This window comes from Engystomops pustulosus, chromosome 2 (genome assembly GCF_040894005.1).
Source record: "Engystomops pustulosus chromosome 2, aEngPut4.maternal, whole genome shotgun sequence".
NCBI lineage: Eukaryota > Metazoa > Chordata > Amphibia > Anura > Leptodactylidae > Engystomops > Engystomops pustulosus.
Genome location: NC_092412.1, coordinates 217,439,798 through 217,461,963, shown reverse-complemented (window position 1 = coordinate 217,461,963; position 22,166 = coordinate 217,439,798). Strand labels below are relative to the sequence as shown.

The following is a 22,166-nucleotide window of genomic DNA, read 5'->3' as shown; positions in this document are numbered from 1 at the left end:
CCTTAACGCTGAAGCCACTTTTCACCTTCGTGACACGGCCCATTTTTTCAAATCTGCCCTGTGTCACTATAAATGGTTATAACTTTGGAATGCTTTAACATATCCAAGTGATTTTAAAATTGTTTTCTCGTGACACATTGTACTTCATGTTAGTTAAAAAATGTTGGTGTTATGTTTTGCATTTATTTATGAGAAAATCAGATATTTGGTGAAAATTTGGAAAAATTAGCAATTTTCAAAATTCAAAATGTTCTACTTTTTCCACACACCAAACCAAAAGTCATAACACCAAAAAACGTAATAACTAACATTCACCGAATGTCTACTATATGCCTCCGTGTTTTTTTATACATACTATAATTTTTGTAAGATGTTAAGGGGCTTTGACCGTCGGGTGCAATTTTTCACATTTTCATAAAAAAAGCAAAATCCTGCTATTAAGAGACCTGCTCAGGTTTGAAGTCACTTTGAGAAGCCTAAATAAAAGTAAAACCCCATAAATTGCCCCATTATAGAAACTACACCCCTCAACGTACGTAAAACAACTTTTATGAAGTTTGTTAACCTGTTAATTGGTTTACAGGGGTTAAAACAAAATCGGATGCAATTTCGAAATTAAATTTTTTTTGGCTAAATGAATGTGTTTTTCACAAAATGTACAAATTCTCAGTGGATAAAATACCAAAACGCTCCACAAAATTTGATACCCAATCCCTCCCGCATATAAAAAATACCCTATTTGTGGTGGTAACCTGCTGTATGGGCACACGCCAGGGCATTGAGGGGGGAGCTGCGCCATTCAGAGCAGATTATGCATTGTCACTTTATAATGGCTATACAATCTTTATTTTTTTGCAATTTGTACATATAAGGGCTTATTTTTTGCGACATGAGATGTACTTTACAAATACTTAATTTAAGTGGGTCTGTAGCTTTTGGATGAGATTTTATTAACTCTTTAATGTATGGAGGAAAAGAAAATTGTCAATTTGGGGTTTCTTTTTTTGTATATTTTGGGGGTCGTACACTAAAATTACAATAATATTTTTATTCTATAGATCACTGCGATTACAGTGATACCTCACTTTTATAGTTTTTTATACATTTTACAATATAACCAATATAAAGAAAATCGCCATCTTTTCGGAGATGTAACTTTAATATTTTTTGGTTGACAGAGCTGGTTTAAGGCTTATTTTTTATGTGTTGAGTTGTCCTTTTCAGTGGTACCATTTTGGTGCACATAACTTTTTTTTATCACTTTTTGGAATATTTTTGTGAAGGGATTATATGAAAATTTACATTTTTCGGGTTTTGTTTTTACGGCATTCACCACACGGGTCCAATAATGTTTCCGACTTATTGTACAGATTGTTACGGACGCGGCGATAACAAATATGTGGGGGGTTTTGGTGATTTTCAGGTTTTTTTACTTTATTAGATGTGTATAGGGAATGTTTGTGTTTAGGGGACAATAACTTTATTTAATTAATTCTTTTCATTAAAAAGTGTGTTTATTTTTTCTTTACTTTTACAGGTTAGCTTGAAAAATCTATTCTTCACCTAATACAGTGTGCGCATGCTCAGTGTGTCACAGCCGGGTCCTGCCAGAAGGCAGGGACCCGGCACCCAGAAGGAGATCGCGCAGCCCCGGGCACTGGCAGTCCCGGGGCTGCGATCAGAGCCACAGACCGAATCCAGTTAAATGCCCCTAGCACGCCACAGTTGACACCCGCAGCTTCTGCCCTCGGCTCCGTTTAGGAGCCGGGGCCAGAAGTTTGATGTATTATTACTGCATATTGCGGGAAAGCACCTCCCGCCATGCAGTAATAGTACATCAAATGTCAGGAAGGGGTTAAACCTGGTTTTTATGACAATCCAGCATTTTTAAAATCCAATTGTCACATAGACCAAAAAAATTCTGGCTGGGAATACAATTATAATAATTCCAAGTTACATACAAATTCAACTTAAGAAAAAACCTATAGAACCTATCCTGTACATAACTGGGGACTTTCCTGTATTACGTCTGGGTGCCATGACTCTTTACAGAGAGGGGAGAGGGGAGTAGCGCTTACCCCTCGTCATCTCCAGTGTGAAGATGTAAGCTCTCCCGGGCTATGGCTGGGCTAAAAAACAGCAAAAAACTGTGTGAAAGAGGCTTTTGGGAAAGGTAGAGGGAAATTTGGAGACAATAGAAAAAAATGGGAGTGGGAAAGAAAGCAAGAAATATAAGTAGCTTAGATCAAGAGCATAAAAAACTAATGCATTCTAAAAACATAACATACATTCACAGATTTAGTAAAAATCTAATAATTTAAATGGGTTGTTCGGAGGCTGAAAAACATGGCTGACCAAAGACCATTATTTGTGCTGGTATTGCAGCTTATCTGTATAGAAATGAATGGAGCTCAGTTGTAATACCACACACTACCCATGGTCAGGAGAGGAGTTTTTTTGGAAAAAGCAGCCATACTTTTCAACCTCTATACAACCCCTCTCCCAGGTTTCAAAAAACAATTGGTACATTGTGATTGGCTCCAGGAGTCACATGTTTATGTGATACCATTGCTTCAGGCCAACAAACTCCAGCAGAGAGTACATGAATTGCGGCTTTATATTAGCAGTAGAGAACATGATAGATAAATAATGCTGTGTTTGTTTTTTAATACTATTGCTTGTCTTTTACTCTTTTTATGATCTTAGAAGATCTGTGATAGCCACAATGCTTCCAAGATACTGTGGATCTCATTGTATTTTCTTGTCCTTTGCTTCCAGGACAGGAACATGGTTGTACAAGACATCCTGGATAATTGTGCACATTTTTTTAAAGGTAAGCTCCAGACCAATGTTGGTAGAATGGCCTATCGCAACAACATACAATACAATACGCATATGCTCAGCGGAGGCCGAGGGTGGATGCAATATGTTGACTAAGCATATACGCCATTCGGCACCATCCAACACCCATTTATGCACATGGAGGCAAAAAGGCCTCTGTCTTCCAGTATATGTCTATAGATACACTCACCACATACGATGTAAGCTTTCCTGGTATACGCTAAGTGTATGAAGAAAACGTAATGTGAATGTAGCCTAAAATATGGTTGTGCATGCATTTTCTAGTGTACTGTTGTAAAAAGCCCCACTCTTGGGATGTTGTAAATTCCATAAAAACTGGAAAGGATCTTCTGCCATATTTGGCAAACATCACTATTGTGCTTTTGTTCATAGATCTGTAAGGCCAGCATTTTCTCCCCCAGCTGGACCATTTCCTTTCACCCTGCCTAACCTGATCGGACAGCAAATATAGATGTTGGATCAGTTGAACGTTGTAAGACTTCATCCTTTGTGGGGAAAGAAAAAGCAAAAAGGTTCCCCTTGGCTGCTAAGGGTGAGGGCCTTTTTATAAGGTTTGCCCAGTTGTTTCCTTTGGATCCATTTATTAATGGTTCAAGTTGCAGGAGACAAATTTCAACATACAAATTAAGTAGGAACACAGCGCAATCCTTCTAACCGCTAGGTACAGTATTAGCTTACATTACCAGGCCGGTGCCCAAAACTCACTCACAAATCATAGGGAAAATAAGATCTATTTGTATGGTTTAAAACATCTGAATATGACATGAATAATCTGACCAATTACTTGGTTCCTAGAGCCAATTTTTCATCATACAGTCACTATAAAGTACATTTGCTGGATATACAGCAATTTATTATAATTTGAAAGATATAAAATGTTTTACAAAAAGATTTGGCTATGAAGTTGTCTTCACATGAGCTACTTCCTTGAAACAGGTACGTGAAAAACTGACCGCACTTGAATGGCATCCGTTTTTTTTCATGCACTCATTGGGGCTCATTTACTAAGGGTCCGAATCGCACATTTTCGTCAGGTTTCCTGAATATTTCCGCACCGGCTTTCACGCGACAAAAATCAGGGACCGTGGCCATTGGAAAACCTGACGGATTCGGAAAAAACAAAAAATTAAAAAAAATTAAAAAAAAAATTTGTGTCGCAAGAATAGCACTCACATACACCGGGACGAAGAAGGTGAACATCAGGGGGACCTCGGTGCAGCAGTGACACCTGGTGGATACCGGGCGCACGGACCTTATTGAATCCCGGCAGACCCGAATCAGCGTCGGAGAATGCGCCGCTGGATCGCGACTGGACCGGGTAAGTAAATCTGCCCCATTGACTTCAATGGACAAATTCCACACACAATTCGGGTCAGAGCAGTGCATGCTGCAATATTTTTTCAAAGTATCGGATTAATCAATGGAGGTGAAAAACATCTGACATGTGGGAAGCACAATAGGCTATCAATGAGTCAGTGTTCTATCCAAATGCTGTCATACTACTAAAAGATAATTAACTGGTCTAAGTTTCTTTTCAGTTTCATCAGCTCCTAAATGACCTCACAAGTAAAAACAGCATTGTCTAGCACAATTTATAAGAAATACCTTGATATCTTGTTCAGTTCTAGGATCTGTGTCTGTCAGAATCCTGGGAAGCTATTAACTAAGTTTATGGTCCTGTGGCGGAATTATCTGCCATACCTTTCTGGTATTCAATGAAATCTTCATTATTATTTGAAAACAAATGAGCATTAAGGTGCATCATGTGTGTGGCCACAAGGTCAGGTGCACTCCCTCTTATCCAGTTTCCCATGAAGAGGAGGTCATGGTCAATGAAGGTTGAGTGGGTGGAACCGCTCTAGAGTGGGTGCAACAGACCTCACAGTCACCACATATGCGTATAAATAAATTTGAAGATATCTGTAACTCAGGACAGAGGGTAGGTAGGGTATGCTTATGGTGTTATAAAGTTCACCTGCAGGGCTGTAAGTTAAGTCATTTTATTCAGATGGCGACACGCTCCCTTTAAAGAGGACCTGACAGTTTTGTAACCCTAAACCAACTACAGGCCCGTTGCCTGTGGGTGGTTTAGTGTTCCAAATCACCCTGACAGGCTCCCTTTAAAGAAAATCTACCACCAGGATGAAGGATTGTAAACCAAGCACACTTTCATACTGGTGTGTGTTCCCTTCTGGCAGGATCTACTCTTCTTTATGCTTCCTATGCCCTTGTTTTTAAGAAAATAAATTGTGTGTAAAAATCATGCAAATGAGCACAAGGGGCTCCAGTCTTCATTACAACCTATGGAGCCAAAAACCCTTCAGGCTCATTTGTATAACTTTTAAAATAAAACAGGGTATACATGGCTAGAAGAAGAACATATCCTGCCAGAGGGGACACACACCAGCCACGTCGGACTGGAGTACCTTGGGCCCACCAGAGGAAATCTTTTTTGGGACCCAAACTTCTGGTAACTAGTAAGAATACTAGACAACCCCAGACACGTTGCGGCAGATTTATGAGAAGCATTTAACATTAGATAGTGAAAAGGGAGAAGGACAGTCTTATACCGCACCAGATATCATTCAGCCCCGTTGTGTACTGCTGCTGTAGCTCCATGTATGGCTGTGTACTGTGGCTGTAGCTCGATGTATGGCTGTGTACTGCTGCTGTAGCTCCATGTATGGCTGTGTACTGTGGCTATAGCTCCATGTATGACTGTGTACTGTGGCTATAGCTCCATGTATGGCTGTGTACTGCTGCTGTAGCTCAATGTAAGGCTGTGTACTGTGGCTGTAGCTCCATGTATGGCTGTGTATTGTGGATGTAGCTCCATGTATGGCTGTGTACTGCTGCTGTAGCTCCATGTATGGCTGTGTACTGCTGCTCTGTCTCCATGTATGGCTATGTACTGCTGCTGTATCTCCATGCATTGTTGTGTACTGGGGCTGTAGCTCCATGTATGGCTGTGAACTGGGGCTGTAGCTCCATGTATGGCTCTATACTGTTGCTGTAGCTCCATGCATAGCTCTGTACTGCTCCTCTAGTTCCATGTATGGCTGTGTACTGGGGCTGTAGTTCCATGTATGGCTGTGTACTGCGGCTGTAGCTCCATGTATTGGTGTGTACTGCAGCTGTAGCTCCATGTATGGCTGTGTACTTTTGCTGTAGCTCCATGTATGGCTGTGTACTGGGGCTGTATTTCCATGTATGGCTGTGTACTGCGGCTGTAGCTCCATGTATTGGTGTGTAATGTGGCTGTAGCAGCATATATGGCTGTGTACTGTGGTTGTAGCTCCATGTTTGGCTGTATACTGCTGCTCTGTCTCCATGTATGGCTGTGTACTGCTGCTGTATCTCCATGCATTGCTGTGTACTGGGGCTGTAGCTCCATGTATGGCTGTGAACTGGGGCTGTAGCTCCATGTATGACTATGTATTGGGGCTGTAACTCCTTCTATGGCTGTGTACTGCTGCTGTAGCTCCATGTATGGCTCTATACTGATGCTGTAGCTCCATGCATAGCTCTGTACTGCTCCTCTAGCTCCATGTATGGCTGTGTACTGGGGCTGTAGTTCCGTGTATGGCTGTGTACTGCTGCTGTATCTCTATGTATGGCTGTGTACTTCGGCTGTAGCTCCATGTATTGGTGTGTACTGCAGCTGTAGCTCCATGTATGGCTGTGTACTGCAGCTGTAGAGCCATGTTTGTCTGTGTACTGTGGCTGTCGCTCCATGTATGGCTGTGTACTGCAGCTGTAGCTCCATAAATGGCTGTGTACTGCTGCTGTAGAGCCATATATGGCTGTGTACTGTGGCTGTCGCTCCATGTATGGCTGTGTACTGCTGCTGTAGAGCCATGTATGGCTGTGTACTGTGGCTGTACCTCCATGTATGCTGGGCTGTGTACTGTGGCTGTAGCTCCATGTATGGCTGTGTACTGTGGCTGTAGCTCCATGTATGACTGTGTACCGTGGCTGTAGTTCCATGTATGGCTGTGTACTGTGGCTGTAGTTCCATGTATGCCTGTGTACTGTGGCTGTAGCTCCATGTATGGCTGTGTACTGCTGCTGTAGCTCCATGTATCACTGTGTACTGTTGGTGTAGCTCCATGTATCGCTGTGTACTGCTGCTGTAGCTCCATGTATCGCTGTGTACTGCTGCTGTAGAGCAATGTATGGCCATGAACTGCGGCTGTAGTATAGTAACAATATAGTAACAGTGTCCCCAAGGTACCCATTATAGACACAAGGTCCCCGATAGTAGCCAATATTATAATAGGGCCACCAATATAGCCAATATAGTAACACTGTTCCCACAGATGTAAGCCACAGCATCCCCTCAGTAGCATGTATTGTCCAAGGGCCCTCCTTCCCAGAGCAGCCAATTTTGTCACAGCACCCCCCACAGCAGCTATTATAGTCACAGGCCCCCTACTGCAGCCATTATATGTCACAGGGCCCCCTCCCCCACAGCTGCCATTATAGGCACAGGGCCCCCTCCCTCACGGCAGCCATTATTGTCACTGGGCCCCTCTCCCACCACAGCTGCCATCAGAATCAGAGGGCCCCCCTTCCCCCACAGCTGCCATTATAGTCACATGGCCCCCCTCTTCCCACAGCTGTCATTAGTGTCACCCACCTGACCTGCTGCTGCTTTTCCTGCCCAGGCCAGTACTTAGTTGTGCATAGAAATGTCAGCTCAAAGGAATCAACTTAGGTCCAGGACTTTGCACAGAGTTTCCTGGCATGGTCGTGCTCAATGATGCCATTATTCCGTGCCCTTATGCCGGCTCTGATGGATTACATCATTGTGTGCAACCATGCCGGGTAACTGAAGGCAAAGTGCTGGAACTGAAGGCAAAGTCCAAAGTCCAAAGACCTGGTGCTGGCGAAAACAGTGTCCGCTAGTGCCCAATCACTATCAACTAACGGCAAAGGCCTTACTACTCGATGTACTAGTACTGACCAGTAAATGTCGGTGGCCACTGAAGGATTGTTGGGTACACCGGTAGGCCATCGGGGGCCACTGAAGGATTGTTGGGTACACCGGTAGGCCAGTCTGACACTGCACAACAGTATGTCTGTGTGCTTGGTTTACAATCCTTGTGGCAGATGTCCTTTAAGTAGGAAAACATATAACCTTATTGAGTTTCCTGTTATGTTTACATGGTAACATTGCACATTCTGTTTTATTGTGTATACTTTTGTAATGGTCACTGTACCCTGTAACCTATTGCACAGTTTACGCTGGAGATTGCCACATTATAAATAGAATTATCAGTTATATTATTAATGTTATTGTTAAGGTTCCTGGCAAAAGCCTTGGAGTAGATTAAACTAGACAGAATGAAGTCATGAGTGTCTGAGAGGTAAAGGAGCTGGGGCCTTTTCTGATATTTTCCAAGCCCTTTTTATTCAAGGAGGAAATAACACAGTCTGTAGATCAATTCTTCAATTCTTCATGTTTTTATTATATGCTGTGCTATTTTACTGTTGTCCTTGTGGACATCAAGCACATCACAAATCAGAGATCAATAGTCTCTGCTCTGCCCGGTTTACTACTAGCTGCAGTTTACTGTAATGAAAAGGCAGAAGGATCCTAAACTAGAATTCCCAAAACAGCAGATTCATTTTCATTGACGTCTGCTGAAAAATATGACAAAATTATGACTAAAGTAGTATTAGGGTTTACATTCATTTCCCTTGTTTCCACAGGACCTGAGATTTGGGCTTGAGTGACCCACACATTGGGGTAACCCATAGACAAGACTTATTCTCCAGTGACCACTTCCTGTATAAACCAAATGTTAACCAAAATATATATAAAGTCAGTCCCCAGATTACGTACAAGATAGGTTCTGTAGGTTTGTTCTTAAGTTGAATTTGTATGTAAGTCGGAACTGTATATTTTATAATTGTAACCCCAGACAGAATTTTTTTGGGTCTCTGTGACAATTGGATTTTAAAAATGTTGGGTTGTCATAAGAACCAGGATTAACAATAAAGCTTAATTGGAGATAACTATTATAGCTGTTAAATGTAGTCCAGGGCTAATATACAGTAAATTACCAATATCCAGTGGTCCGTTTGTAACTAGGGGTCGTCTGTAAGTCGTGTGTTCTTAGGTAGGGGACTGCCTGTATAACTATCTGTCCAAAAGTAAATCAAATGTGCATTCAGGGTTAGGCTGGAGAGCGCAGACTTTTGCCAAACCCAATCAGTGCCTGTTCTATTGACGCCTACGGCTACAGTATTCAATGGTGACTTTTTTTTGTAAATTCTGATAAAAGCTTAAACGTGATTTTAAAACAGCACTTTAGTTTTCGGAAGTAGCTGTGGGTACATCTTATAATTGTGAGGATCGCCTGCCAATATTAAGTGCTTATCGTTATCATAACTAGCCAAAAAGTGCTTGTTTGCAGGCCCTTTACCATGCCTATTGTAAAGTATATATAAGTATATATATATAAATATGTAAGTCCATAACCAAAGGAAGTTGTGATGTTGACCATCCAACATACATACTTGCTAGTTTATGGGGTAAGCAGAGGCATGTTTACCCAAGCAAAGAGCATTCATAGAAACTATAACCCTAGTGATTTTCCTGTATGAAGCATTCTTAAATCCTAGAGTTTGTTCACATGGGTGTAAGATAAACCTGTCCCTCGTCTGCTGAATGTCCTATTGATATGGAGAACCTCTAGTGCAGTGCAAACGTAACCTTTTTAATTGAGATAATTGAATTGACATAGTGAAATTGGAACGCACTAGTCAATCATGTCATGCCTTACTTGGGTAGTTTTGTTTTTAGGTTGCATCAGCATCTCTCTATAGAATTCAATGACTTCTTTGTGAGGTTAAATTTCCCACTCATTTACCTGCCAAGAATGAAAAGGAGAAGAGATGGAAATTATTAACACTTGTGTTTACAAGCTCTATAGATGAATTCACTGCGTCCCATCAGAGCAGTTTTTTACAAAAGTGATCTCTAGATTATTTCATTATTTCACAAAAATGACGGCAACAAGTATTTCCATCACCTTGTTAGACCCAAAAGTTGCCCCTATTACTCTGCAGGGTCATAGTAAGGAGCAGCAGCAGAGATGGAAATGGTATTTCGGGGTTAATTTTCAAAATATGCTTCAGTGATAGTGATAAAATGACTTCATTAACTTTTAACAAAGTTCAATATGTACTTATGTTTTTGAATTATTAGGAAAAAAATAGTTTTCTAGAGACAGAGCACCTCTTGTCTAAATATAGTAAACATGTCATAGATAGTAAGCTCTTGTCGACAGGGCCCTCAACCTTGTTGATTAAGAAGTTATCACTCTGAGAAACCAGTTTTTCTCAAAAAAATCCTCTGTGCTCTTGAGTCCTAAACAAATTTTGAATTTGCACGTAGCTCATTGCTAACAAAGAATCCAACTGAAGGGGCAGTTTATTGGGTCATCCTGCCCTGCAGAGTCTGCTGTTCAGGGCACATGCCCAGGAAAGGTCCACCATCTATGTGACTAGAAGGGAGGGGAGAGGCTGGAGCTGAGATGATGACTCCATTACTCGGATGCTCCGTAAACAGCCCCCCAGGACTTGAGTTCTTTGTTGCCAATGAGTTGAAAACTTTTTTTTTATATTTTTTCTACAGACTTTCAAGACTTTTTAAAAAAAAAAAAACACGTTTGGTTTCTGACTGTTGAAAGCTAAAGGAACCTGACATCAGGTTAATAGGTCAAACACTGACTACAGCTTTCCTTTAATTCATCATAACATGAAGTTATAACATCTTTAAATTTATTTATTGGAGGCAAAGGGCAAAAGGACATTTTTGTCCTTTTTTAAAAATTTCAAAAATTATTTAGTAATTTACCTGTAGGATTTTCCTCCAGTCCAAGCTATTATATTTGTTTTACACAGTCAATCCCAAAGTTCTCCAATTTCAGCAAAACTTTCAGTATCACAGTTTTATAACAATCGCTTCTCTGCTGTTTATGTACCTGTAGTCCCCATGAGACACAATGATATATAAAATACCGTAATTTCCATTTGCTGTTACGTTCCCAGTTGTACTATTATGTACATTTTGATGTAACAGCAGCAGTTCTGCAGTTTTGTCATTAAAAATATTTCCTAACTTCAATTTCCGCCCATTAAGCCTTCACTCGAGGTACTTACCACAGTGGTTTTCCTAAACTAGTATTTGTTATTCGTATATATTTGACCAACTATCTTAAAGTAAATAGCATACAATTGTGAGTAATTCACTGCAGATGGATTACTTACAAAACAGAGAACAGCACACTGGAACTTAATGTATATATACTGTATTGTAAATTGCATTTAAGGAAATCTACAACTTTGTAGACATCATTTTATAGCAGACATAACTGCAGACTGATGTAAAGCGGGTGATGCAGGATCTTATCTTTTATAGGCATAAAACTCAACTATTTAGTCTAAACTGTGCTATTACAATTATGTTAATGAGGCTCAGACACTCCTATGCATGTCACACAGGGCAATTCACGCTCTCTTATTAGCTAATTTTGCACGCCTCCGGGGTGTTTCTAGCGGACATGTTCCACCTCTCCCCAAGAGCCGGTGACATCACGAGTTCTCGGTAACTGTAGCGCATGTGCATAGCAAACTTTGTTAATGCTTCCCACAAAGCCTCTTCCGGGTTTATTTGCACAGCTACACTGCAAAGCAGCCAGCTCTGCACCACCACAGATGACTGTGCATGCGCTATAAGGGGAATGGGAGGGGCAGGTCATCTTAGCTAGAAACACGCTGGAGGCGTGCATAATTAGGGTGGTAGATTTCCTTCAGGATTGTTTCTTCCACCAGAGCAAAGAGTGATGTCAGATCTGTATTCTTGTTCTGTAACAGTTCTAAATGACAATTTTCCGTTGCTGTGTATATACAATGTCCATGTAGACCATACTGTGAGACTTTGTGAGCATGATACAATACAACAAACAGTGCATACAAATGCTATAACAAAGTCAAAATTTCATGTTGTTAACATTACACATGGATTGTTTTTAATAATATTTTTGGCTATTCCATTGTAATTTGCTGCAATGTAGGTAGAATTCTCAATAAATCAATATGAGAAGCCTATAAGTGAATGTACACATTATATCAAATGTTGACCTTTACATAGCAAGACGGGAAATATAGCATTAGTCAAGTGGCAGATTGTGTATGTTTTTTATACTGCGCTTGTGATCTAGTATTGCTTGATTCGGTCATCTAGAACAGGGTATTTTTACTGTCCGCAGCATTCCACTGGTGCCTTGTACATGTCGCTGGTCTGCAATAATAGCCATCAACAACAATCATTTAAGTGGAACCAGCACTAACTAAAAATAGATGCAGTTATCAGTCGACAGAACCTGTTATTGCTTTATACTGACAGATGTTATGTGGAAATTCGGCTGCATTACCGAGCACAGCTATACAGTAGCCATACACAGGGTTCAATGAGCAGCCAGGCTTTTGCTCCACACAAAGACCTGATAAATCCTGAAAATTCTTTGGATGCTGTTGGAGTGAAATCTTGTGAACTATTTGGGAGACGATTATCTCTAGCAGTTTGGAATTTCCCTTAATGCAAAAGCGTAAAATAAACTGCAGTGATATCAGACGTTAGTGATTTTACAAGCCTCCCGCCTGTGATCACGCATGATGTGACCATGTTAGGAGTTGGATTAGCCATGATCAAATGGTGACATAGCAGCTAAGGTCAAGGACTAAAGAGCAAATAGTCTTTCATTCTTCTGATAACAATGCAGACTGAAAGCTGGCCAAATACCACATCATTATTTGATTCTCACATTAGAGCGCTGCCCGGGCTCTGAGATCTCATTTCACTGCGTTCCTTTAATAAACCGCACTCCCAGAGGAGACTACTAGATGCTATTAGTCAATTTGCATTTTGCTTGTAGACATGAAGTGCAATATTTATTCTCGAAAAGCGTCAGTCTGAGAACAGTTCTGGTTAGGAGTGCGCTACTGAGCGATATACAGAAACAGGAAGCTGGGCTTTACATATAGATTCTACAAAATGTGCCGATTCTACCTCAAATGCATAGAATTGGTGAAAGTTTGGTCAATGTATTTTAATGCTATTCACATTTTTTTAGTTCTTTTTTCCTTTCTCTTTTTTTATTGGATTATGTCAGCACTACATAATGGATAGCCAGAAACAATCCACAGTATGTGGTCCTGGCCAAAAATTTAGATTTATTACAATCATTTGTAAGACCAACTATAATGTCACTTTCAATTCATATTTATAGTCTTCAAGTCAGGTTGTTTTTGTGCTATTTATTCTATAAATTTGTTAAAGGAAATCTACCATTTGGTTTCATGGATTATGAACCAAACATACCTTGAGAATGCTGGAGCTACACTGATGCAGAAACATAACTTGTTAAATCCCTGAACTGAGTGGATTTGCAAAATTATGATAATGAGGCGCTGTTGCTCCTGTGGCTGCCCCGGCGCTTCTCCTCTTACACTAATTATGCATTGCTTCAGAGAATTATGTCATCACTGCGTTGTCCCTGAGAGGCAGAAGTAATCAATCGCTGCACCATCCCCCAGTTGCTGTGTATGAGTCATCCAGCTAAGGTTGATTAGTCCCATCTGGACAGTTCAGGAAGCTCCGTGTTTACGTACCTCAGCCAGTCTGCACCCAGCTTTCCCAAGGTCCTGATTGTTTTTTTAGCAAAACCACTCAGATCAGGGATTAAACAAGATATGTTTCTGCGTCAGTGTCGCTACAGCATTCTCAAGGTATGTTTGGTTCACAATGCATAAAAACAAATGGTAGATTTCATTGAATGTGAATTTATCTACTTTTTCATTTCTATTTAAAACACATTCATCCACCAGAAACCTTGCTTTATGATCACATTAATTCTTAAAAGGGTGCTCAGCTCATCCTGCTTAATAACATTCTGCCAGCAGATAGGACAGTAGGTTTATCTGCTCAGCTCCTTCTGCTCTATAACATGCTGCCTTCAGATAGTAAAGTAGGTTCAATCTGCTCAGCTCTTCCTGCTCTACAGCATGCTGCCAGCAGATAGGATAATAGGTTCAATCTGCTCAGCTCTTCCTGCTCTATAGCATGCTGCCAGCAGATAAGATAATAGGTTTATTCTGCTCAGCTCTTCCTGCTCTATAGCATGCTGCCAGCAGATAGGATAATAGGTTTATTCTGCTCAGCTCTTCCTGCTCTATAGCATGCTGCCAGCAGATAAGATAATAGGTATAATCTGCTCAGCTCTTCCTGCTCTGTAACATGCTGTCAGCAGATAGGATAATAGGTTTATCCTGCTCAGCTCTTCCTGCTCTATAGCATGATGAACCCTAAACTGAACTTCATTTTGAAGGTGAAAGGTTCCCTCAAGAATATAACATGTTTTCTATTAAATGGTAAATACTGTGCTCCTAATTAACTGTATTGTTAATGCCAGTCCCCAGGCATACCAGGTAATGCAAAATGGGAGATGCTTTAATGTTTGTGAAATGGACTATTTTAGTGAATAATCAACCCCATGTAATATAGATCTCTGTGCAAGAATACATTTACCTTATGTGACCTTCACTAGTGCAGAGCAGTGGAGCAGAGATCATCTATTACTGATTTGCAAGATTTCTTTGTGTACAAAACATTTACATTCATAGCTTTCTTCTTTTGCTCATTCAGGGGATACACATGTTCAGCTGAGCCAACCATAGATGTGTGTCTGTATGGAGTTGTTGTAACAAAACATCTGTCACCAGTACATTTTCTGCACACAGTTAGTGTTTTTCACCCCTTTTTCCACTTTTTAATGTTTGAAAGTGGTTGTGGTCAGTCTGATGCAATTTTCACTATTGTGTACAAAGTTGAAGAGAATATTTACCTATTAACCACCGGCATAGCGTGATTATTCAAGAAAATCTACCATTTCATTTCATGTTTTATGAACCAAACATACCTTGAGAATGCTGTAGCTACACTGATGCAGGATCACATCTTGTTTAATCCCTGTGCTTATAAAACAGAACTAATCAACCTGAGTTGGATCACTCATACACAGCAGCTGGGGGATGGTGCAGTAATTGATTATTCTGCCTGGCAGTGAGAACTTGCATCATCCTCTGGTGCAGTGCATAACTAATGTACAAGGGAAAGCACTGAGCCAGGCCCAGAAGTGACAGAGCTTCATTATCATAATTTTATAATTGTTTTTTCAGCGAAAACCACTGAGCACATGGATTAAACAAGATATGTTTCTGCAACAGTGTAGCTACAGAATTCTCATGGCATGTTTGCTTCATAATTCATAAAAGCAAATGGTAGGTTTCCTTTAAGAAGATCCCTTATCACACCACTAGCAAATTTCAATTGTGTAGGGAGCTTCCCAGATAAACCTTTCCTGTTTCCAAGTAATCTCTCATTTTACAGTTTTTATGTTGTTATAATTGTGCACATATAATCTTATTGGTGCAGCAGGGGTTTGGTAGATTCCCTTTTAAAATCAATTACGGTTCTAGTGATACAAAAGGTACTAAGTTTTAAATGTATTATTATCATTGATCCTCCAGCTGTTTTTCTCTGTGGTACACTCTCTGTTTGATTAATTTTACAATGACTATTAAATGACCCTGCACTTGTTAATGCTTTTCTAAAAATACTTTGTAAGAGCTCCATAAAATGTCTAACTATGATCAACTTTATGAAGAATGGAAATTTCTCTAGACATTTGCCTAATTGGAATTTTGCAAATATTTATACCTGTTAATCTACGTCCAGAGATCCAAACTTAGTTGTACTGAGACATCTTCCTATCATTGTGTGCTGTACTGTTCTTCTAGTATAAGTCACTTATGCACCTGACTGGTTCTTCTTATTGTTATTGGGTATGGGACAGAGCTGGCATGTTCTTTTTGGTAACCACTGGATTATATTTTTGGGATTAGTCCTCTTGAAATTAGCTGCATCCAGACATAAGAAAAAAGACAGGATCATACATAAGGCACAAAAAAAGAGCTGCCAAATGTCTCAATTATACACCAAAGAGAAAAAAACTAAGATACATATCCCCTATTGATTCTTTTTCAGTGTCTTACAAAAAGTCAAGGTTTTTGAAGAATTTTATTCCGGTATATTGAAAATAATGGATGAACAAATGGCCGGCACTATCTCTTTAAGTGAGAAGGTTTCCACTGGTGGGATAAAACCAAACGTATGGAGTGGGAATCTCCTAAGTGCTTCAGTCAGAACCTAAACATGTAATAAACAAAGAAAGGGAAAAAAATCCTGCCATTAGGAGATGGAAGAAGCGTGAATTTTATAAATCCTATGCATGTAGGCAGGTCTTTGCTAATCCCTTTGATGTGTGAGGAGCTTCATAGCATAATGCATTGTCTATATAATATACGATAGACATATGAAGAATATGAGCAGCGGGATAAGAAAGTGAAGTGGATCGGAGATGGCCCTCTGTGGCTCCTGTACAGAAGATGCTGCAGAGGCTATGGGGCTTTTTTACTAAGGGTCGTTGGATTTTCCAATGTTTTCGGCATTTGCGCTGCTGGGATAGGTATTTAACAGGGGATTGTGACGCACGCAATCGGATTTTGGAGCAGCTGCGCTGGCTTTCATGCAACAGAAATCGGGGGGGCGTGCCGTTGGTCGGTCCGACTGATTCGGACTGAGTGCCAGATTTAACTTTCAAATTGTGTCGTAGGATCAAGTGCTTACATGCTCCTGAAAGAAGGAGATGAACTCCGGCGGACCTGAGCAGGGAAGTGACACATGCAGGATATTGGGCACACGATGTTAGTGAATCGCGGCACAGTGCATTCCAGTCGGATGATACACTTTTGGGGAACGGATAAGTAAATGTGTCCCTATATGTTTAAGACCAATTTCCCACAAACCGATTTTGGTCAGTGAAAATGTTTGAGCTTGATGCAATTTTGGACAGATTGTTGTCCTTTCCTACTCCTATCCTATACTATCCAACGTTTCATTTTTGTAGTCAGATGTTGTGTCAGATTTTCACATCTGAATCTCATTGCTCTGAGCTGCTACATTATTTTACAGATTCTCCTAGCAACTAGCTGTGAAAATCTGACATCTGCGTGCTATCTTTTTTTTTCATGCACCCATTGACTTCAATGGGTGACTTTCATGCACAGAGGAGTAAATACTTTTTTTTTTTCTGGTAGGATCAACTGACAGGAAAAACGTCAGACTTGTGCAAATTACCATAGGGCAGTGGTGGCGAACCTATGGCACTGGTGCCAGAGATGGCACTCGGAGACCTCTCTGTGGGCACACGGGCTGTCTCCCAGGCAAACAGAGTTTGCCAGACATTGCATCTTCCTGCAGTTTCAGGCAGTCCAAGTAGTGCCCTGCTATTTTAAAGTGACCCATCCTGTGCTGCTTGGTCCTGTCCGAAGAGTAAAAAGGTGTGGACAGGGTCGGATTGGAGCTCAAATATTCTGGTAGCTCCTAAATGTTTCTGCCTAAATTGCCGTGTTGGCACTTGGGGAAAAGCTAATGGTTTTCGGGTCTCATTTTGGGCACTCGATCTCTGAAAGGTTCGCCATCACTGCCATAGGGTATCAGAGTCCTGTCCGAGTGCTGTCTGATGTAGACTCGGACAGCACTTGTGTAAGACAAGAAATGTAAAATACAATTTATTGTTACAATTACAGCAATTCTTAATATGTACAATTATTGTCAGTAAATTATGATAATTTCAGGGCAGTTTACATTTAAAAATTATTAATGCTCCTAATGACTGCATGAGGTTGAACCTTTAGCCAGCTCCAGGTATCAGTAGACCCCTGATAAATAGAACCTTATTGGGCCCGTTTGCATGGGAACTCATCTGGCAGCATTAAAAAATGCTCCAAAATCCCAGGGCAATTCAGGGAAAATCGTCGCAAATCGGAAATATTCGGGTAACACGTCGGGAAAACGCGAATCGGGCCCTTAGTAAATGACCCCCATTATCTACAACCTCCCTCACCAGGCACTTCCAGGCTACTGGGGACTGAGAAAATTCATATGGGCCCCCCGAGCAGCTCTGGGCCCTGGCACTTGCCCAGTTATGCCTGGTGTTGGTGCCGGTCCTGGTTTAATTAAAATTACATAAAACCCACTTTATCTTGTGTTTGTATATAATGGGGAAATTGAGACAGACAAATCCTATGTAATATATGTAAGAAATAATGATATGTTTAGACAATTTTATTTGTAGATAACAAGACTATGCAGCTTTCAAAACATATTTGACTGCTTTAATGTACTCGCAATGTTAGGATGCAGCTGTCAGAGAAAGATATTAAGTAAGTGCTAAAATAGGAAGTGATCATTTTCTTGGAGCCTGATAAATATATAAAGATATATTTAGAATAGTGAGGATATAAAAGCTATCCCCTTGCAATTTTAGTACCCTTGTATTATATTATGTTCCTGGTTTAACAAGTGCAGTTGCTATATTAATTGTCATGTCGCCATAGACATACACTAGGAAGGTGTTAATAACTAATTGCTGACCTCTGACATTCTAGAGACCAATGGTGGAAGATGATCTGTGCTGCTGAGAGATTAAAGTCTCATTTCATGCTTAGCAGAACTCATTTCAGTCTCAAGTCAGTATATATAGGATGATACTCAAGACCTAACATACTGTTCTACAGATGGTCTAGAACTGTTTCCAGAAATGCAGTTTAACATTTGGAACAATTACAAGGAACACAGTGCTTAGTACAGTTTCTGTGATTCCTGTACTCCAGATACTGATCTGCATTATAAGCCCAAGGCATGACATACTTTGTTCCCAACCTACATGACAATTGTAAAAAGTACCTTTTTGAATGTTCTTGAAGTAAATCAACCATTGCAAAAACATTTTAAAAATCTAGAAATACTCACCTGCGCTCCTTTTCATCTTGATTCTGGTGCTGTCCTCCGTTATTCTTGACACACTAGGATCATCTGGAAAAGAAACTTATAAGATATCCAAAGCTACGTGCTGTTAATTATGCACGGCCTTGCCACCTCCCTCTCCCATGCTCCCTTTCACGTGACATCACCTTACTCTCTAATGCTCCCTCTTATGTAATGTCACCTTGCTCTCCAATTCTCCCAGCTTTGGGGGAATGCATAATTAGCAACCCGGAGATCCGGACATCTTGTCCCTGCTCTCCGTGCTGCTAATTATACATCTCTTTTTTAGGTGATCCCAGCGTTTCAAGACTAGCGGAGAACAGTGCCGTGATCAAGATGAAAAGGAGCGGAGTTGAGTATTTTGAGGTTTATTTGAGTTTTTGCAATGGTTGATTTCCTTAAATGAAAACAACCACTGTGATTAACAAAAAAAAATACAATTACTCACCTGCTCTCCTCTTCTATCCCTCTTCCTGGAAGCATAGGAGAGGGAGGTGATGTCAAGCGAGGGGCACTGGAGAGGGAGGTGCAGAGGGGACGGGTAATAATTAGCAGCCCGGAGTGCAGGACATCTTGTCTCCATGCTCTGCACTGCTAATTATAAGTCTTTTTCTAGATGATTCCGGTGTGTCAACACTTAAGAAGACCAGCGCTGGGACTGGAATGAAGAGGAGCACAGGTGTGTATCAGTAGTATGTTATTTGTTAATCACAGTGGTTGTTTTCCTTTAAGGCTTTATCCATGCTTTGAAAAATAAATCATGGGCCCAATTCTATAACATAAAAATACTACACACTACTTACTTCTTCTTTTCCCAGGTGGCTGAAACCCTCAATTATTATTGGCACAGGGTGAAAATATGGCTGTGGTATATAAACATAAGTGCCAGAAGTGCTGCAAGAGCTTGCTCAGCAGATCAGGTTTTCTTGGCTAAAAACCACACCTGGGTGAAATGATCTGTCGAAAGCTGGGTGATCATGAGTCTGTGATGTATGGAACGGTATATAGACACAGAGAACCCTTGAAAAATCTATGATCACATATTCTGCGATCCACACAGCTAGGATGAGGATCAACACATTATATCTCCCAATACAGGCAGTCCCTGGGTTACATACAAGATAGGTGTTCTTAAGTTGAATTTGTATGTAAGTCGGAACTGTATATTTTATCATTGTAATCTCAGCCAGAATTTTTTTGGTCTCTGTGATAATTGGATTCTAAAAATGTTGGATTGTCATAAGAATCAGGATTAACAATAAAACTTCATTACAGACACCTGTGATAACTGTTACAGCTGTTTATTGTAGCCTGGGACTAAAGTACAATAAATTACCAATATCCAGCAGTCCGTTTGTAACTAGGGGTCGTATGTAAGTCGAGTGTTCTTAAGTAGGGGACCGCCTGTAGTCATCTATTACTAGCATCATGATTGTGATTTTGTCACGTTGTACTTTTCTGTTTAGCACAATATTGTTATTTGCACCACTTGCACTTGCACATTCACTATTTTGTATGAACATATATTTGTACATTGTTGCATACTTTTGTATCACACTCTATTGTATGAAATACACTCTTATCCTCTATACACTTTTACAAGGTGTTGTATATGTATAGCAGTCCTTTATAATCATTTAAGTGTGACCAAGGACAGAAAACAACATCCTGTGCTGTATTGTATCTTATTGTTGGTTCTCTGTTTGATCGAAGTTTTATATGTACGTGTTTGTAATATCACTAACCTGCGCCTGGAACGAGTGCACTCCGCGTGTGCGCTGTCTGATGCTGTGTCTCCTGGCTGCACCGCTACAAGCGTTACTAGGTAACACCTGGTGACGTCATCAAGGGGGCGGCATTTGTCCGGTCATGTGCGGAGTCATGTGATAGAGCAAGGACATCACGGCGGAAGTGCGCCACTAAATCCGGCACAGGTGTAGTGAATTGATTAACTTATACAGTATATATACTTCGTTTTATCTCAATTACTTACCTCCTGACAAAGCCGCAGGGCTAAATGTACGTCGAGGTGTTCTTGGCCGCAGCTTGGCTTTGTTCCCACTGACAGGATGACGCAAGGTATACAGAGGAGCACAACAATTGTTTGATTGTTCATGTCCTCCTTGTACGGGGTTCTTTCCTTTTTTTCCAGCCAATATGTGGAGTTAGGAAAAATTTTGTCTCCTGCATACCATTATAATATATATGGACATGACTCTTAATATCTTATGATTCCTATGTATCTTTTCACCTAGTTATTACTAGGTATTTGTAGCGCATTTTTAGCGCCACCTTGCTAATTATGACTTCTTTGGAGACATGTTATAACTGGTATTGTCCCCATTGATTGAGATCTTGGTCACCTGTCAGTTACGTATCCATGCAGCGGTCGCTTAGATATCCACCCACTATTTTTAGTCAGCTGTCTTTGGTATTATAGTGTTAACTGTTTCTCCTGATGATATGTATTCTGTATTTTGTAATTATATCTTTGTATTAAAGTTTTGATTTTTATGGATTGCTATTGTACTCTCGCCTGTTTTTGGTAAGTGATCATGAGTCACTGTGTGCATGTGCACACAGTCCTATGAAAGTGCTGAAGTATTGCACCAATCAGCTGCTGAGGTGGTCTATATATTACTGCTTAACCCAAATACCAGCATCTGTTAAAGACTTGTGTTAGTTCGTCTGTATATTTTACTGTGCTTTCTGTTATTCTGACTTTTGCCTGTACCTTGACAATTCTTCTGCCTTATAATTTGGTACCTCACTGCCATCTTTCTTTTGAGCCAGTTTGTCTGACTTTAACTTGTTGTTTGTCTCATGTCTGTTTATCTGTCTTCTGTTCTGTGCACTTATCCAGTGTAGGGGTCACTGCCCACTTGTCACTTGGGCTTTGCCACAGGGCTGGCAAGTCAGCAGGGATCCCACTTTTTCCCTGTTTTGACACATAAGTCTATCACAAGTGTACCAGAAAGACAGAACCCAGATTACTGATATCTCTTACAGTGAAGGTAAAACCTTTCTTTGAGTCTACCAGCTCCCCAATGACCCCATGAGTAAAAACATCATTGCATATAGGTATTTAAAAGCTTTCCAGACATATCTCTCCTGCCTCAAACAAATCATTTGTTTCAGAGAAACTTTATGGACATGGATTTCTTGGTGCATTGTGGGTGCAGTTGGGTCTATTTGTGCTCTCAGTTTATTCTTTCTACATCTTATTTCCAGGAAAGATGCCAATTACGTTATATATGGACAGTGCTGTCTAGTTGCAGCATAAAAAGAAAATAGTACACCAACAGACACAACTCCAGTGCACCAATACGTACATTGCATACAT

General features: G+C 40.5%; 1 long non-coding RNA gene across 1 annotated transcript; it reads right to left on the bottom strand.

Moving 5' to 3' along the window:
- Window positions 1-9,659: 9,659 nt before the first annotated feature.
- Window positions 9,660-20,667, bottom strand: LOC140119297 (uncharacterized). Its single transcript, XR_011853361.1, has 3 exons — window positions 20,569-20,667; window positions 15,653-15,852; window positions 9,660-9,740 (listed from the first exon to the last, which is right to left on the bottom strand). It is a non-coding gene; the product is annotated as an uncharacterized lncRNA (long non-coding RNA).
- Window positions 20,668-22,166: the final 1,499 nt, after the last annotated feature.